Source organism: Dama dama, chromosome 29 (assembly GCF_033118175.1).
Source record: "Dama dama isolate Ldn47 chromosome 29, ASM3311817v1, whole genome shotgun sequence".
In the NCBI taxonomy this organism is placed as follows: Eukaryota; Metazoa; Chordata; class Mammalia; order Artiodactyla; family Cervidae; genus Dama; species Dama dama.
Window position 1 is genome coordinate 33,676,079 of NC_083709.1, and position 20,325 is coordinate 33,696,403.

Sequence of the window (20,325 nt, forward strand, 5' to 3'; positions counted from 1 at the left end):
TGGAGATTTGAGAATCTGGTGATGTAAAATATCATAATCATTATGCTGGAAATTCATTATCTAGAGATTACCAATAGGACCCCATATCCAAACAAGGTCCTTAGTGAGAAACACACACACATCTAGGTATGTCCCACACACTTACCTGTCTCCAGAGTATTTACTCTACTGCTAAGTGGTAATATCTGTCATCTGGCCAGATGATGGCTGGCATGACAGGGAATAACTAGCCAGCTGGCCTGGGCTGGTTCCTGTGAAGGCTGGGCAGAATTCTAAGGGAATGTCTACATGCATGCAAGGGCCCCTGAGACCTAGTCTGTCACATTGTCACTTCCACCACATTCTCTTGGCCAAAGCAAGTCACAAAACCAGCTCAGATCAAGGGCAAGGGAAACCAACTCCACTTCCTGATGTGGGGGAAATACAGTCATGGTTGCAAAGGTACATAGATACAGGGAGGAGAATAATTGCAGCCATTTTGCAAATAAACCACCATGTAAAAGTGTAAACCACCATATAAAAGCCCACACAATTACCTGTAGTATAGTGGTTTCATCTGGTTACTTTTTTTTTCACCTGATTACTTTCTAACAAGGTTATGAGAGAGGGATCTCATTATGAGAGAGTGAGCGAGAATCTTTGTCTTACAAATGCAAAATGAACTATTTGCAAATGCAAAATGACAATTATTGGATGAGAAAATGGAAAGAATTGAAGCAGATTCCCTTCTCATCTATCTAGGATGAGAATGATTGACTTCTGCAGTTCTCTGCAGTTCCATGAAATTGAAATTCTTGGCCAAAGCTTCTGAGAGATTCTGGATTTGTTCAGGGTTATGAATTTCAGCCTGGCTATCTGCCGTCTCTGAGTTAGATATTTAATTCTTCCAGTTGTAACTTCTTGTAATTTTGTATTCTCATGCATGTTTATGAGGTGCTTATAGGTGATTTGGAAATTTTACATGTCATTCAATTTGATATTAAACAATCTTCTGATATAGCTGTTATCTACATTTTACATGTATAAGAATGGAGGTTTAGAACCCTCCAGCAGCTCGCTAGAGGCCACAGTACTAGCAACTGGCAAGCCAGGAATTTTTAAAACACTTTCCATTTTTCTGCAGTGTCATTCCATGGCTTTATCTCCTTGAATCATACTTGTTTTTAATGCTTAATGTTAGAAATACAGATGTCACAGTCTAACTCACTGGGATACAATTGTTCCATGACAGAAAGCAAACAAAACAGAGATTCCATTAGATATCCCAGGATATTTAAATGCTTGTGACTCTCCAGTTCAAGAGAAGGAACAAATAAAAGGAAAGTATTAGAATCATCTGCCTAATGAATATTCATTGGCAATAATGATAAATTCAATTTACTAAAACTTGATTTCCTGCAGAACTTCTCAAGAATGTATGTATTGGATAAAAGGGAGGGGAGGCTTATTTGGAGAAAATAACCTTTCCATATTCAACTGAGTGCTCTCTGGCCTGAAAGTCTGTGCCCTCTCAGATGGTATATACTTCCTGACCCCATAGGCTCAAGTCTGCAGAGAAGACCTTCTCTCCAACCAAACAGTGCTGGCATGAGCCCCAACTTTATCTCCATCTGAAGCTTTGGGCTATTTGCTCAGCCTCGTTGAGCCTCACTTTTTCCAGCAGTAAAATGGGATTGTTACTATATATGGAGCTATACATATTAAATGGGATAGTACACCTAAATCAGTTCGTTCAGAAGCTAAGTGCTATTGGTTTGTCTCTCTCCTGCATTTTTTTCAATATAAACTAACATAAAACAAAGCACAGTAAGTGAACAATACCACGGAACCAAGGGACTTTACTTGTTTATTATTCTTTATCATTTGTGTTCCACACCTGTCCCCCTACACTAAATAGTTATGATGGGAAATGGCATTCAAAGACATGGGTTCTGTTATTAAGAGTAGATCCAAAGAGTTTTCATCACAGGGGCAAAAAGACATAAAAAGAAATTTGTGTCTATACTAGATAATGGATATGAACTATACTTATTATGGTGCTGTACATCAATTATATCTCAGTAAAACTGTAAGAAATAAATAAATATAAAACCCCTCAATCATAACATTAGAAAAAAAGACACAAGTTCTAACCCTACTCACTGGAGTCCCGTTTCCATAGTGTAGTGGTTATCACGTTCATCTCACTCACTGGGTGACTAGTTGTCTTTTCTCCATCCAGTTGCTTCATCCGTCTGAGCTACACTTCCTTCCAGCTCCCAAACGACGGTGCAAGGGAGATACTTGCAGTTCTGCTAATGCCCTGAGATAGCCTAATGAGGACACCTGGCACAGTTCCAGTGTGTCTTTATGCCCCTGTTTTATTCCCTTTGGCATTCATTCTCCAAAACGGACAGAGGTAAAAGAGGAGACACCTTTCCTTTTTCTTACTTGTCTACTTTGGGTTCTTCTGCTTCCCCCTTCTGTGTTTCTTCGAGGTGAACACAGTCATGGTTGTAAGTCACCCTAAAGGTTGCCAAAGCCTGCAGAGGAGGGGGGCCATTTGGAACAAACATAGTCGGATAAGAGGAGTGCCTGGTCCCCAGAGCTGTCCTTTGGCACTCTGCCCACTCTCTGCCAACTGAATAGAACTGGATCATCTGCAGTGACATTCAGATCTTTTTCCTGAAGAGTTTGAACTAATGGAGAACTTGTCAGTGTGTGTAACATGCTTGTGCTTGCCCCTGCCAGAACCGCTTGGGTGGCATCGGACTGTCATTCATTGAGTAAACTAGATGGGTCCTTTTAGCATTCCTCCTTTCTGTCATTTAGCAGTTGATCATTTGTGCCCTTTGTAATAAGGTCCTGTAAAATGGGTGTTGTGAAAGCCTTAGATGAGTGATTCTTAACCTTTCTAGGGTCATAGACACTTTGAAGAATCTGATGGAAGCTACAGATATTCCCCCACCCTTGAAAATTCATACGCACACCAAATGTTATACATAGTTTCAGAACTTTCATAAACTACCTTCTTAAACCCAGACTATGGATCCCAAATTCTAGTACTAAATAGTATTTGTTTAATATTTATACATATCTGTGTGGTCAGTATTGTCCACCAATGAGCTGATACCAAAGTCAGGAAATGAATTTTTGTGTCCAGAGCAATTTTTTAATGAACCAAATGATTTTTATTGATCTGTTCTCATGGGTTTGTGGGATAAATAGGAAAGAAGGAGGTCTTAACAAATACAATGGATGCTTTATTTCACATACACTTAATAACTAATCGGCCTTGGGGACAAAATTATAAATATAATAATAGTTGACCATCTTAGTAGTATTAGCCAGTTAAGTCAACATGCTACCTATTACATATAGACAAAATGCACACACCTAATATATAATGATTTTGTAGGAGAATGACCATGTCCTTAGAAGATAACATGTGAAATGTTAGCATGATACCTGCCACTTACTTTAAAATGTTTCAGAAAAAAATATAAACGTATACATATAATTATAAAGCGACTATAGAAAATGCTAACTATTACTGAATCTAAGTGGTGGTAGTATGGCATTTCATTGTACACGCTTCAGGCTTTATTAGTATTTGATATTTTTCATTATAGGTCCCTAAAGAATAAACATACATTATTTTGAGAGAAATGTCAACATAAGCGCACTCTTTCACTCTTGGATTCTCTTCATTCAATCAGTGAGCTTCCTTTTCCCACGGGAACATCATTTTGCTGTATTAGAATCCTGTCCTAAGGTGTCCAGCATTGCTATAGCTGAGTAAATAGTAAACTTTTATTGGTAATATTATACAACACCGTATGATAGATCATCAGCATTTAAGATGCTCTCTGTGGCTCAGTGGCAAAGAAGCCTCCTGCAAGGCAGGAGACCCAGGTTCGATCCCTGGGTCAGGAAGGTCCCCTGGAGGAGGACACGGCAACCCACTCCAGTATTCTTGCCTGGAGAATCCCAGGGATTGAGGAGCCTGGCAGGCTACAGTCCACAGGGTCACAAAGAGTTGAACATGACTGAAGTGACAAAGAATGCATGCACACACACATACACACACGGGGCAGTAAGCTTGTGCCCTGGAACCTGCTGCAAAATGAAGTCTCCGGAACTATCAAGAAGTTCTCAGTGTATAAACCCAAGGCTTCAGAGCCAGGAGCAATTAGAGAGAAAGCTATTTCTATAGGATATTCCTCATGTCATTTTCCCCTGCTTCTGCAACAGATTTTTAATTCCAACACTGAAAATAGTGCTGAGTATTTGGCCAAGAAGATAGTACTGTCTGTAACGTCAGATCTTCCTGGCTCCATTTGACAATAATGCAGTTAGGATTCCCAGAGCATATCTTTTTCCATTTCTGTTACTGCGAGGCTATGTCTGTTCTCAGTGGTACACTGTTTCCCTTGTGCTATTGACAGATAGCAGATAAGATATGCCTTTGGAGACCACAGCCACTAGGTGGATCCAGAAATTTTATTTTAAGACCTGAGCCAAACTCATCAGTCCATTAGTACTTCATCAGCAAAAATAGAGCTGTCCTTACTTAATGGCGGATCTCAATTTCATCTCCATTTTTCTGGTTTGCACTTTGTATGATTGAAAGGATGTATGATGTTGGAAATAATAGCTTATTTTTTTAATTGTGTACTTTTTGTTCAAAGCAAGGCTAATGAATAAAGCTCCAGATTTTCTTAAATAACTCTAGGAAGGTTCAAGGGCTTCTATTTTCTGAATAAGTCTCCTTCTGTCCCACATGGAAGGTGAATTCAGAGTGTGTTTTATGTTTACTTGGGGAATGCAGAGAGTAATGCCTTGGACCTAGGGAAGCATAGCCTTAAGAGCACATAGTTTCAAGTTAGATTTCCTGTATTTCAACCCCAGCACCTTCATTTACTACCTGTATGACTCAGTTAACGTCACTAGACCTTCCACACCTGATCTTTAAAATGGATATAATAGCAATTAGACATCCATAGGAAAAATTGGATCATGACCAAAATCCATATTTTATACAAAAATTAACTCAAAAAAACACTACTTGATACTCTATAATAGCCTGTATGGGGAAAGAATCTTAAAAAGAATGGATCTATGTATATGTGTAACTGATTCACTTGACTATACACATAAAACTAACAACATTGTAAATCAAGTATACTCCAGTTTTTAAAAAAATGGATCAGGGGCTTAAATGTGAAACATAAAACTAAAAATGTCTAGGAAATAAATAGAAATAAAATCTCCAGGACTGAGGACCAGGCAGAGAATTCTTAAATGTGCTACTAAACCTGATGTGTCAAAGGAAAAAATGGATACACTGGACCTCATCAAGATTAAAAACTTTTGCTTTGTGAAAGACAGTGTTAAAGAGATGAAAGTACTAATTACAGATGGGGAAATAATATTTGCAAACCACACATCTGGCAAAGGACTTGTATGTAGAATATGTAAAGAACTCTTGAAAGTAAAAGTCACTCAGTCTTGTCTGACTCTGCAACCCCATGAACTGTAGCCCACCAGGATTCTCTGACCATGGAATTCTCCAGGCAAGAATACTGGAGTGGGTAGCCATTCCCTTCTCCAGGGGATGTTCTTGACCAAGGGATCAAACCTAGGTCTCCTCCATTGCAGGCAAATTCTTTACTGTCTGAACCAAAGAACTCTTGAAACATAACATTTAAAAAATCCAATTAGGAAGTGGGCAAAAGAGAGGCACAGACATGTCACTGATAAAGATATAAGTACAGCAAATAAGTACATGACAAAATGTTCAACATCATGGGTCGTTAGAGAAATGCACATTAACACCACACTGAGGTATAACTATATCTATTAGGCCGGCTAAAATAAGAAGTAGCAGTAATACCAAATGCTAGCAAGACTGCAGAAAAAACTGGATCCCTCGTACATTGCTGATGGGAATGTAAAATGGTACCACCACTCTGGAAAATAGTTTGGCAGTTACTTTTAAAACTATAGACGGTTTTATGACCAAGAAATTATAATCCTTATGCATATATATCAAAGATGAAACTTATTCTTTTGCAGAAACTTGTACATAAGTGTTCTTATCATCTTTATTCACTGTAACCCCAAACTGGAAACTATGCAGATGCTTCTCAAAGGATGAATGTGGTTGATCCATATCATAGAATACTACTCAGCAATAAAGGGAGAGAACTATTGATATCTGCTACAGCATGGATAACCCTTAAGGAAATTATAGTAAGTAGAAAAAGTCAGTCTCAAAAGCATATATACTTCATGATTCCACTTATATAACCATCATGAAATAATTATAAAGATAGAACCTTCTTAATAGAACCTTCCACCTAGAATGGTCATGAGGATTAAATGAGCATTCAGCACTATCTCAAGTGTAGTTAATGCTCAATAAAAGTCAGCAGGGATTTTATATATTAATGGCTGCCTTTGCTACTTAATTGGAAGACTATGTATGTCTTAGAAGGGAGATTTAAACTAGAATATAAGTTGTATAAGAACAAGGATTTGGGCTGTTTTATTCACTAGAACATCCCCACCTAGAACAGTGTAATGCATATAAGGTACGCATTAAATATGTTTTGAAGGATGGATGAAAGAATCATTTTGAAGGTACCATGGAGGAAGATATTGGGAAGGTAGAGCATGAGGGAATAACTTAATAATATCCAAGGTAGGACACAGATAAAGTAGCTAAAATATCAATTTGTCTGGGATCCCTGTGAGAGCAAAGAGTAGGAAAAACAAGTGGTCTGAGTAATAACTTTGAACCTTAATGTGATTCTCATTATTGTAGATGGCATCGGCCTTAGGGGGAAAATGGAGTGGTAACTGTCTTCGTGTCAAGCCCCAGTGGTGGGATTCCTAGTCTTGACTGTGTACCCTACTTTTCCAGGGTGTGAAGGTGTGTAATGATCAGTGCCCAATGGAACTGTTCCTTACCACCATGTTCTCCTCTTCACTACCTGGTGGTCCCGTTCTCTCCGATGCTTCCACCACACCCCCCTCTGCCTCTACTATAGCAGGTCCCATTCAACCACCAAGAAGAAGACTGACTCTCTTAGTTTAAAGGACCCATGCAATAGTGTTTGGGCACAAGGTCTAAGGACTAAGCCAGAGAATCAGTACCACTCTGTATTAGTCCAAAGAGTTTCTGCTGACCATAAGCTAAGCCCAACACTCGATCCAGGCCCCTCAACTATTTTTCTGTATCAGAGTGATTTTGCTGCCTATCTGAGCATCCTCCTTCCTTTCAAAACTCTATCCCACAACTTCCTAGCTGTCCATCAAGAGATCAGTGTTTGCTGAGCACCTGCAGGGTGCTGGCACACAGGTAGACAAAATACAAAATGCAGAGATGTGTCACTTGTAAGACACACGCCACAGAGTAGCTAAGCCCATGTGCCACAACTACTGAACCAGAGCTCTAGAGCCCACAAGCCTCCACAGCTGAGCCCACGGGCCGCAACTACTGAAGCCTAAGCACCTAGAGCCCATGCTCTGCAACAAGAGAAGCCCCCACAATGAGAAGCCAGTTCTCCACAACAAAGAGTGGCCCCCGCTCACTGCACCTGGAGAAAGTCTGAGAGCAGCAATGAAACCCCAGCACAGCCACAAATAAATAAATCCTTTTTTAAAAACTGTGGTAGAGAATCAATATATTGCATTAACGAGGTAGCATTGTACTAAGAGACCATAAAAGTGAAAAGGTACATATTTCCAAATCACAAAGCTACACTACATTCAAATTATAGTCTTTTGTTCTCTTTGAAGTTCAGTTTATTTTTTTCTTTCAAGTCTGTGAAAGTTTTTTAAAAACATTGGCAAGGAACTTTGCTGCCAATAGTATCATCAAAAATTAAATCACATCTTCAGTGTTATTCGTTTCAAGATGTACTTTAAATATCTAGTGCCCTTTGCTATATGTTGTTGATAATTTTATAGACAGTCATGTTTTTTATAGTGTTTGCTAACTTCTCTCCAAACCAAAATGTGTGCTAAATCCAGGACTAGTAAACTAAAAATTAAGTATGAATACAGAAGTGATGGTCAGGCCACAGTTAATCCACTTAAGAACATATATATATATATATATTTTGGCCACATCACTTGTAGGATCTTAGTTCCCCGACCAGAGATCAAACCCAGGCCTGCAGCAATGAAAGGACAAAAAGTTCAGAGTCCTAACCACTGAACTGCCAGGGAATTCCCAATATATTTTTAATTATACCAATTTTAAGTGCTCTAACTACTACCTATTCTTTCTGTCTAATTTTATGATAATAACATATTCGGGAATGTAACTGCCTGAAGACAGAGATCTCTGTCAGTTTTGTTCACATGTGTATCCCTAGAAGAATGCCCTAGAAGAATGCCCTAGAAGAATGCCTGGCCTATACTAAGTGTCCAAAAAGCATTATCCAATAAATATTAAGTGACAGACCAAATAAATTTTCTTTATTCAAAACTTGCTATTCAGAGTTTTCCATTGATTGCTTCAGACACTGGGAATGTGATTATTTCATTTTTGAGTTGTTTTTTTTCTTGAAACAAAAAAACAGCACCAGTCTGTCAAGTGTCAGAAATAAAAAAGACTGGTCACACCATGCTTCCAAAAAAACTGAGTATAGACTAGTATCACATGGCCACAGTGAGAAATGAACTACCTAAGAGAGGACCCCACTCTTCCCACCTGCTATTAAGCTATAAACTCCTTAATACAAGTCAATTTGATATATGGATAAACTAGTTTGCAGTGTTACTTGAACCTATGCTGTTGTGAGGGTCATAAACATGCCCCCATGACCTTCAAGAGACATTCAGAGGAAAATTTATGACAGTTGTAGACAAGTCTAAATAATAATACTGGAAGAGACAGAAGACCAGAAAATAACCTCTCCACTTTCTCTATTCCCAGGTACCAACTTTTTGTACCAAATGAGCACAAATAAAATCTGTCATTTCTGCATCCACAGCAATCACTTGGCAACAATTTTCTGGCTTCCATTGGAAGTCAGAGCTCATAAATATTTCTTAATATACATAAGCTATTTTTACCATATTTGCAGTTTCTAGCCTCCTTCCCACAGGCCACTGCAGGGAAAATTCCACTTTCTTGTTTCCCCAGCACTTTGAGAGACTCTGCAGCCCAGGTGTCTGAGTTCATATCCCAGCTCTGCCTCTCACTGGCTACATGGCTGTGGACAAATTGTCTAACCTCCTTCAGCCTCAGGGTCCTTATGTGTTACAGGGGGCAGGAGTGGTGATAATATCTGCTATTGTGAGGATTCAATGAGATACTATATATGAAGCCCTTGACACATTTTGAGTTTTCAATAAATATTGTGCATTATTACTAGAATTTGCTTCATTTACCGCAGATTATTCTGTGGTAATCCAGCACCAACATTTGTTGAACTTTTAAGTTCACATCATCTTAGACCCTCTTTCCTTAGAAGAAGTTAGGCAATCTGGACTTAATATATGAGCACATTGGAGTTCTTTACCAGTCAAAGGAAATTTGTGTGACTAATGCCACAACACCAACAGATTGTGTTTGATTGGCATATCAAAATGGTTCATTAGTAATTTTGAGAACTGCTCAAACAGTACAGCAAAGTATTATATTTGTAACATCTGGATTTTTCAGGGGGAGGTGAGAGATGGTAGTAGTTGTTGGGTTGTTAATTCCTAAATTAAATGAATTAACAAAGGTGCTCGGTATCCCAAGTACAGAAACAAACCTGGGGCGCTTCATCCTTCTCTCTTTCCATTTATAAAATGAGGGGTTAACGTCTTCTATGTACCTATTTAATAAGGATTCAATAAGGACTGTAAGGAGTAGATTTAAATAACCATTATTACTATTAATTTAGCCTGTGGAACAAGCGTCAGAGGAGCTTTGGTTCCTGACACAGAACCCCACAGTCCCCACTCTTCCTGAGTGGCCTCACTCTCTCCTGCCACCCGGTTGCATTTGAGTAGCCACATCAAGAACCATAGGAGGCAGGTGAATATTGCTTTCAGTGATCTTACAGTTTCCACTATTTGGGGAGACTGGATGGGGGAGCTGGGTATGGTGCACACCCAATACAACTTACCAATTTATGGAGAAGCATTTAAACTCCTTTTCTGTCTTTATTTTGCTTTCTCCAGCTTTATCGAGATTTAATTGACATATAAAATTTAACATCTATAAGTTTAGAGGTCCTACCTTCTCTGAATCTTTCAGTCTCCAGAACTTCTTGATCAAAATCAGGCCCACTAAGGTATACGAGATGTGAAATGCAAGCCTTGCCTTGCCAATCCTATATCCTTCAGACAATGCTGATTCATGGGACAGGGATGGAGCCTGAAGCCAAGCCAAGGAAATATAATCTGTTGTGTCATCTCCTCTTCCCTTGGCTGCCAACCTTGGACATGCACAATTAACTGCACTCTGGCATCCTAAACAAATCATCTTGCACCATCCTGACCAGTGGAATTTTCTTACTTCACATAGAAACCACCCTGTTCTAATCCCATTCACAACCTTGAACCTACGTTTGTCAGAGTTTGTCATTATAATTTCTTGTAGCTCCTGTTATTAATAGCACTGATGATAGTGCTAATATCAACACATAGTGTTTACCATGTACCAAACATCTAAGTGCGTTACGTATATAAACTCATTGAACCCTCCCAACAACCCTCTGAGGCAATTACTATCATTATCCCCATTGGACAGATGAGGAAGCTAAAGCATAAAGAGATTAAGTAACTTGTCCAAAGTCACACGACTAATAAGTGACAAAAATAGCAAAATGAACCCAGAGTCTGGACCTGAATTCCATATTCTTAACTATATGACACCACTTCTCATCCTACATTACTTCTTCTCTTGTACAACTATTGAAAAGGCAAAATGTTGTTCCTTGTCTCTAAGCAATTTTATTCCATTTCCTTTTTTTGAAGGCTATCTGTTCTTATGAAATTTCTTTCTATTATTTCAAATATTTCAATATCATCGGAGTTATTTGGATGAATCATCAAAATGCTTTGTTTCCAAAGTGTGAGTTTTCATTACTGTGCTTTTTACTTAATTTTCATCCTTTCTCTCCATCCCATCCCATCCTAATGGGTATTATTGCAAGTGGATATTATTGCTATCTGGGCAGCCGCCTTCAGCACTTCACTAAATCTTTGAGATTCTTACTTTCCTAAAGGACAGTGACAGTGGCATAATTACCCAGCAACCAGTAGTGAACGTAACTTGAATTTTTTTTTATGGTTGTACGATTTTCTTTGTTAATGATCAGCTATAAATCATTTTTCATCCTTATAATTCTCCACCCTTACACTTCTTCTGTTATCTATATAACAGAAATGCATAAACACAAGTCTTCCTTCAGTATTTAAATGTGCTGACAGTTTATTGTTCACTCTGTGAAGCATGATGCCTTTAAGACTTTGATCAATCAAGGGGACATTAGGTGTTGTTAATTCCCAGTTTTACCCGTTGTTGCTTTTTATTTTTTATTTTATTTATTTATTTTTTGCTTTTTTAAATTTTTTTTTTATTTTATTTTATTTTTTTTATTAGTTGGAGGCTAATTACTTCACAACATTTCGGTGGGTTTTGTCATACATTGATATGAATCAGCCATAGAGTTACACGTATTCCCCATCCCGATCCCCCCTCCACCTCCCTCTCCACCCGATTCCTCTGGGTCTTCCCAGTGCACCAGGCCCAAGCACTTGTCTCATGCATCCCTCCTGGGCTGGTGATCTGTTTCACCATAGATAATATACATGCTGTTCTTTCGAAACATCCCACCCTCACCTTCTCTCTTAGTAGTCCTTTCTTTAGAGCTTCCCAGTTGGCTCAGTGGTAAAGAATCTGCCTGCCCATGCAAGAGATGCAGGTTTGATCCCTGGGTCAGGAAGATCTCCTAGAGGAGGAAATGGCAACCCACTCCAGTATTCTTATTTGGAAAATCCCATGGACAGAAGAACCTGATGGGCTACAGTCCATGGGGTCACAAAGAGTCAGGCACAACTTAGCATACTGAGCACAAGTCCTTTCTTTAGGAATTTATTTAATCTCATCCCCTTAATATTTTAAGGAGTATGTTAGGGGCACAATAAAGGGAGGCAAAAGGACATGATTTTGCATCTGATTAAGAAATGGTTGTATTTCTTTCCTTTTAGATTTCTGATTTGAAGCTTTTACATCATCTACCTAGTCTTCTCATAGGCTTTGGGGATTATTTGTTTTTAATCAGAAGAGAGATTTTAAATGTTTTTGCTTATTGCATGTAAATATACTAAAAGAACAAAGAGATATCATTTCACACTTTCTTGTTAATTTTTTAAATGAAAATCAGTCATCCCTCACCCAACTTTTCTAAATTGACATTAATGTCAATTAAATAATGAATTAATATTTCTAATATGTTTTGAATCACACTTATGACAAAATAATTATACCTGTAGGTCTTTTCTTATAGACTTTATAGTACCTCTGAGTCCTTGGCACATTGAATTTAGGTACATTTCACAGGACTTAGTGAAAGATTATGGTGGTGGAAGTTTATGGTTGTTGCTTGACTGTTGTGAAAAGTTGCTTGTCTTTCTTATCTGTTGTCAAAGCCACTGGCCAGATCATCCATCCTTTATTTTACACACTTGTTTTTGGCACATGAAATCTTCCCAGTAACCCATCTGATTATGTAATTTGCAGGTGGGTGATTACTAGTCAGAGTAAAACAGGGGCTGTGTGTTCATGATGTAGCTAAACTCTGGAGTATTTACCTGATGTTTATGTGTGTGAAGTGGTAATGGGGGTCTGTGTGTGGGGCAAGTCTCTCTACAAAGTCACATCAAAACTATACTTCACACAAAAACAGAAATATAGACCAATGGACCAAGATAAAAAGCCCAGAAATAAACCCATGCACCCATGGGTACCTTATTTTTGACAAAGGAGGCAAGAATATACAATGGGGCAAAGACAGCCCCTTCAATAAATGGTACTGGGAAAACTGGACAGCTACATGTAAAAGAATGAAGTTAGAACACTTCCTAACACGATACACAAAGATAAACTCAAAATAAAGACCTAAATCTAAGACCAGAAACTAAAAAACTCTTAGAGGAAAACATAGGCAGAATACTCAATGACATAAATCAAAGCAAGATCCTCTATAACCCACCTCCTAGAGTAACGGAAATAAAAACAAAAGTAAACAAGTGGAACCTGATTAAACTTAAAAGCTTTTGCACAGCAAAGGAAACTATAAACAAGGTGAAAAGACAGCCCTCAGAATGGGAGAAAATAATAGCAAATGAAACAACTGACAAAGGATTAATTTCCAAAATATACAAGCAGCCCATACAACTCAATGCCAGAAAAACAAACAACCCAAAAAGTGGGGAAAAGACCTAAACAGACATTTCTCCGAAGAAGACATACAGATGGCTAACAAACACATGAAAAGATGCTCAACATTGCTCATTATCAGAGAAATGCAAATCAAAACCAAAATGAGGTACCATCTCATGCTGGTCAGAATGGCTGCTATCAAAAAGTCTACAAACAATAAATGCTGGAGAGGGTGTGGAGAAAAGGGAACCCTCTTACACTGTTGGTGGGAATGCAAATTAGTACAGCCACTATGGAGAACAGTGGGGAGATTCCTTAAACAACTGGAAATAGAACTGCCATACAATCCAACAATCCCACTGCTGGGCATACATACTGAGGAAACCAGAATTGAAAGAGACATGTGTACCCCAATGTTCATCACAGCACTATTTATGATAGCTAGGACATGGATGTTCATCATGAACCTACATGTTCATCAACAGATGAATGGATAAGAAAGCTTTGGTACATATACACAATGGAATATTACTCAGCTATTAAAAAGAACACATTTGAATCAGTTCTAATGAGGTGGATGAAACTGGAGCCTATTATACAGAGTGAAATAGGTCAGAAAGAAAAACACCAATACAGTATATTAACACATATATATGGAATTTAGAAAGATGGTAACGGTGACCCTATATGCAAGACAGCGAAAGATACACAGATATAAAGAACACAGATATAAAGAAAACAAGAGGGGGATGATTTGAGAGAACAGCATTGAAACATGTATGTTACCATATGTGAAATAGATCACCAGTCCAGGTTTGATGCATGAGACAGGGCACTCAGGGCCGATGCAGTGGGATGATCCTGAGGGATGGGATGGGGAGGGAAGTGGGAGGGGGGTTCCGGATGGGGGACACATGTACACCCATGACTGATTCATGTCAATGTAAGGCAAAAACCACTTTAATATTGTAAAGTAATTAGCCTCCAATTAAAATAAATTAATTTAAAAAATTTAAAAAATAAAAATTAAAAAGAAGTTGTGGTTCACACGCAATGAAATATTATTCAGCCATAAAAAGGAATGCATTTGAGTCAGTTCTGATGAGGTGGATGAACCTAGAACCTATTATACAGAATGAAGTGAGTCAGAAAGAGAAAGATAAATATCATATTCTAATGCACATATATGGAATCTAGAAAAATGGTACTGAAGAATTTATTTACAAGGCAGCAATGGCAGAACGGACATAGAGAATAGACTTATGGACATGAGGAGAGGGGAGGAGAGGGTGAGATGTATGGAAAAAGTAACATGGAAACTTAAATTACCATATGTAAAATAGATAGCCAATGGGAATTTGCTGAATGGCTCAGGAAACTCAAACAGGGGCTCTGTATCAACCTAGAGGGGTGGGAGGGGGAGGGAGACGGGAGGGAGATTCAAACGGGAGGGGATATATGTATACCTATGGCTGATTCATGTTGAGGTTTGATAGAAAACAGCAAAATTCTGTAAAGCAATTATCCTTCAATAAAAAAAATAAAAAGAAAAAAAAACTTTACTTCGAATTAAGGGTATCTGTTTTTGGCGATATTATGCTTGTGGCTTGTGGAATCTTAGTTCCCCAACCCTCGCCCACTGCAGTGGAAGTGTGGAATTATAACCACTGACTTGCTAGGGAAGTCCCAGGGGAATCATTTTTAACCAATGGCTTTCAAGGGTCAATGGAAGAAAGGTTATTTAAGGATTTGTGAATGATTTATAGAGTTAAAAATGCTTTGTAAATGAGCTATGTGTTTTATTATCAGGGGTGGAGGAATGGGGCACTTTCAAAACGCATTTTGAACTGGTAGCAAAATTGCCACATGGAATTGGGTTTCCAGCAGGAAGAACAACAGATATTAATGGCGTCATCTCAGTTGTTCAATTACTTGCAGTAATTAGGGGAGGGGTCAGTTTAAATTAAATAAAGGATTGAATTACAGGATACTCTATTAAGTAAAAGATGTATTCCTCAAAAATCGTTGTGGAATACTATGGATTTGGCTTAACAAATCTTTCCTCTAACTGGCAACAGTCTTTGAACAGACCACCAGGAACTGGGTTTTCAAATTAGTGTAGCCCAAATGTGTGATATTTCAGTGTGTTTAAAATTAAGGAAATTTATAAAACAGATTGCCAAAATTAATCCTTAAAATCACATCGGTCCTCTTTTGAAGAAGTTGTCTTTTCTGTGACATCCAGTGAGTTAGAATAAACCAGATGTTCAATAGCCCTGAAAAGAAAATCACAACACTGAGGCCAACCCAAAACCTGGATACTTAGCTAAATAATCCAGTGCTTAGAAACACTACAGGGTGTATACATTTGGATCGTTTCTCTGGTCCTTTACTTGTTACCTCCAGTGTAATTAAAATCCCTTTAAAATTGAATTCCTAACATAATCAGAGGCACATTTCCAGGACTGTGAGGCTGCTTCAAGGAGTGATTAGATGGAGGCTAAGTCAGGTGAGCATTGGGAATTCTGAGTAGAGGTGGGTGAAGCCCTGAAAATGAACAAGGACCGTCATATGTCACATTTCTCATCTTTTTTTGCAACAGAGCTACATAAAAGGAAAGTGGAGGATGTTGAATGACCTCAGTTGCCACGTGTGTGTATATAAATGTACATGTTGCAACCTGATGTATATTCATGTCTGCAAATTACACTTGAAAGTAAACTAATGATGTCAACTTGTGCTGACAATAGGCAGTGGGAAATTTTGCAGAGGAATTAGAACTTTCCCTGCACTGAGTTTTATCTTGAAAGAATCTATGTACAAAGCACTTTCTTTCCATCTATTGTGTCTTATGAGCCTCCTTGCTTGTGAGAGAAAAAGCAAGTCATTGGAATAGATTTTTTTTTTCTTCTTCAAATATTTTTTAAATATATCTTTTGAATCTATTCTCTCTGCTGGTGATATTTTTGTTCTTATAAAGACCACCCTTTTCTTTCCTCAGTTCCATCCCATTCCTTCATGTTCCATAGTATCACTGGGGTATCAACTCTCAGCTCATAATTATTTGTCTCCCATTTAACCACAAGGTGTAAATTTGCTAACTGAAAAGGCGTGCTCTGACAGTTAATCTCCATGTGTGTCCAAAGGCTGAGCTGGCTGCCCTGGATAATTTCCCTGGGGGATTGTTCTGTAGAATGTGGGGCCATTTGTTGAGCTGTCTGATGTGGGAGATGAGAAAATGAAAGGACTGCCAGAGAGAAATGGGATCATGCGGTGCCTTTCAGAGCAGAAACAGAAATCAAAGGACAGTTTCACGTCCACTCCACTTCCCCAAGCATGTTCCGGGAACTAGGGAATCAGGGATATTTTCTTATTAGTGTTTTTAGAGAAGTCACCGAGACAGAGCCCCATATTAGGAGGTTACGGCAAATTTAGTCATGCCTGTAAAGGATACTCAGAAATTGTTGTTTACTCAGTCATGTCTCTTTTGTGACCCCATGGACTGTAGCCCGCCAGGCTTCTCTGTCCACAGGATTTCCCACGCAAGAATATTGGAGTGGGTTGCCATTTCCTTCTCCAGAGGAATCTTCCCAACCCAGGAATCTAACCTGCGTCTCCTGCATTGGCAGGGAGGCTCTTTACCTCTAAGCCCCTAGGGATGTGTACTCAGAAATTACCTCCAACCTAACCACTTCTGTCTCTGCCTGAAACTTACAGGTTCTTCAAGGGTCTGCAAAACTGTCTGGAACCAAAAGAAAAAAACATATGTTGATATCGACTCTAAAATCCAAAAATTATCTATGAGATTATTGAATATTTAATTGAATGTCAACAAAATGTGTAATATCAACTTTATTAAGTATTCTGTTAGTCTTCTTAAAACTTACATGTGAAACCAAATCATAGGTTCAGTTTTGTCACTTTTCAAGATTTCCAGCATGCCTATCATAAATTCAATGAATTGCCCATAGCCAGTAATTTGAAATGCAAAATTATAATTATCTTTCCCATTTTTTTACAGAAAAAAAATTGTATATTTTAGGTGGAGTGTGGGGGCATCTGAATGTTCTTTCTGTGACATGTTTGGTAAGGCTAAAAAAAGAGAACGCAGGGCCCATGAAGCTATTAAAGTAGTTCTGCCTGCATCTTCTCTTCTTGCTGTGTGTGATTCGTCCTGAAGACAGGTCAGCAAAGACATTAATGGGAGGACCAGAGACAAGACGGGGGAAAGGTTCCAGTTTCTTCTTGCTCTTTGAACCCACAGTCGAGGGGAAGTGACAGAGACAGTGGTCTGATCATGAGGACGTTCCCAGGGTACCTGAATACTCTTGGAAAAATTGTAGGACTCTGCCTGGTTCTGTTGAAAAAGGAGTTTTCATTTCATAGAGGAAGCTAAGCCATCCAGTTGGGACCTGGAGGAAGAGTGCCAGAGTCCCCTTGTCTGAGTTATGTTCTCCCCAACAGATGACCAGGCTTCCCAGGTGGCTCAGTGGTAAAGAATCTATCTGCCAATGCAGGAGACACGGGTTCAATCCCTAGGTTGGGAAGATCCCCTGGAGGAGGAAACGGCAACCCCCTCCAGTATTCTTGCCAGAAGAATCCCATGGACAGAAGAGCCTGGCGGGCTACAGTCTGTGGGGTTGCAAAAGAGTTGGACACAACTGAGTGACTAAGCACGCAATAGATGGATGGCCCTCCTGGGCCCTTGTGTTTTAGTCAACTTTTCTCTAAGCGACAGATATTTCCTTTTTTAGAATGAAAAACTTGAAGGGGTGGAGCAGGAAAGAAGGTGGGTCATCTGGATTCCACGTGTGACGATCTTCGTCTTCACTTCAGTGGCCTCATGTCTTCAGGCTTTATTTGATGTACCACACTCAGGGTGGTGAATACTGACTCCCTCTGAAGGACATGGAATATGACACATCCTTGTAATCTCAGCCCTTGATACTAACCACTAATAAGAATAACCATTAATGATTCTTGCAGAACTTTTGTGTTTATATGTGCTAAAGTATTATTAATTTATTTTCTTTTATAAAATGAGATAGTAAATAAGTGTTTTAATTTTTTCACTGAATGATATATCATAGATATTCTTCCATGTCATCAGATGTGTACTTACTTCATTCATTGTAGTGACCACATGACATTCCACTGGATGACCAGACCACAACTAATTTAACTTCCTTCAGTCACTGGGCATTTGGGTTGGCCATTCAACTTTGATCTTTCAAGTGAAAGTACCATATTCCTAAATAACCACATGGCACCAGTGATAAAGAACTCACCTACCAGTGCTGGAGATGTCAGAGACGCGGGTTTGATCCCCGGGTCAGGCAGATCCCCTAGAGAAGGGCATGGCAGCCCACTCCTGTATTCTTGCCTGGAGAATGCCGTGGACAAAGGAGCCTGGCAGGTCGCAAAATCCCTGTGGACAGAGGAGGCCATAGGGTCACAAAGAGTCGGACACCACTGAAGCCACTTAGCACGTAGCATACACTCTTAATTCCCTGTGTTGGCATAGTCCTTCCCAGGAGCAGAAAGAACCAAATCTTGCCTTATACTGATGTTTGTGTTTACGTGTAAAACCTATATGTGACCTGTTGTTTATTTATTTCTTTGTCTTTTGTTTCTGCCTTTTCCTCTTGTGCAGTCCTCTACAGCCAGGGACAAGGATGAACAGACTCTACCGGTAGGAAGCAGTGGCCTTGTCCATAGCTGTTCCTATGCCTGTGGACAGGGTGGGGAGGGGTGGGTGGAAGGAAGGCTCTTGTGCTCAAGTCATCCTCTCCCTTGGAATCCTTAGAGGGTTTAATCTGCGGGTGTACAAATGTTCTGTCCTGGTATTAGTGTCAACTGAATTCTTACCTTCAGTGACAAATGATTTCTGGGACTAGGTTTCAAAAGGATTTGAGTTCCCTCTTTCACTTGGCATGAAAAAGTTGAAAGAGTGAGGTATTTTCAAATTCCATTCCAAGGGATGTTGAGCTGCTGTTTGGGGACAGTGAGGGATCTAATGCTTGGTATCTATTTCTCTATGTATCTGCATGCACCTGGCTTTTTTGGTTGGAAATTTCTTTTGTTTCCATCAAAAGAAATGCTGCATGAAGTCTATACATTCAATATATACATAATGCCTGGAAGAATGCTTTAACTTCCATAGATATAATCATAGGATAAGGAACATTTCCATAGAAGAGTTCCTTTGGTTTCCCCAAATAAGAGAACATAGTAACAGTGATTATGACATATTATTAACAGCAAACACATTTTCCAGTCCCTATCCAATTAACACATCACATTTTGTATTGTGAAACTTGGCAGGGAAATGACCTTCAGAGTTTTTATGTTCAGTCATCAGTGATTACATTTCAACTCTATTCAAATCTTTTAACCTTGCCCCTAACATTTTCTAAGCCTTAATCTTCTGAATCAAATAACACAGCACATTTTTTTTTTAAGTTCCAGAGTTTTGAGTCTGAGAGGACTAGTAATGAAGATACATATGACCCCATTCTTCCTCCTGAGATGCTCAGAGTAGAGACTTCTGACATGGATTGGGAGCCCATAGGATATACCAGATCCAATACTGGGCTAGGGGTACAGACCCAGGCTCTTCCTTTGTGAACCATGATCTGGTTCTGAGATATCAGTCATCCCCTCAAGATTCTTCCCCAAACGCTATAGAATTGGAAATATTATTTCTAATAGAATATCAGTTATAATAAAATCACCCTAAAAAATTCAGGTTTCTCTATGTATCTTGTAATCACATTTTACCAATACCAAGGCTTACTCTGGGTTTCATGTTTGCCTCCAAATACGTGGATCATTGTTAATAAGTGTTCTAAAATAAGGGATGAAAGAGCAATGCTCAGAAACACTGTCCAAGTTAGCCAAGTTAATCATACTTCTTTAGTGTTAGACTTAGTGTATCTTAGTGTCTAATA

At 38.9% G+C, this 20,325-nt stretch overlaps 1 protein-coding gene across 1 annotated transcript in view; it reads left to right on the forward strand.

Annotated features, from left to right (window-relative positions):
• Nucleotides 1–20,325, forward strand: part of SLC24A2 (solute carrier family 24 member 2) — a 270,205-nt gene that overhangs the window by 158,811 nt on the left and 91,069 nt on the right. The gene's annotated exons all lie outside the window — the stretch shown is intronic.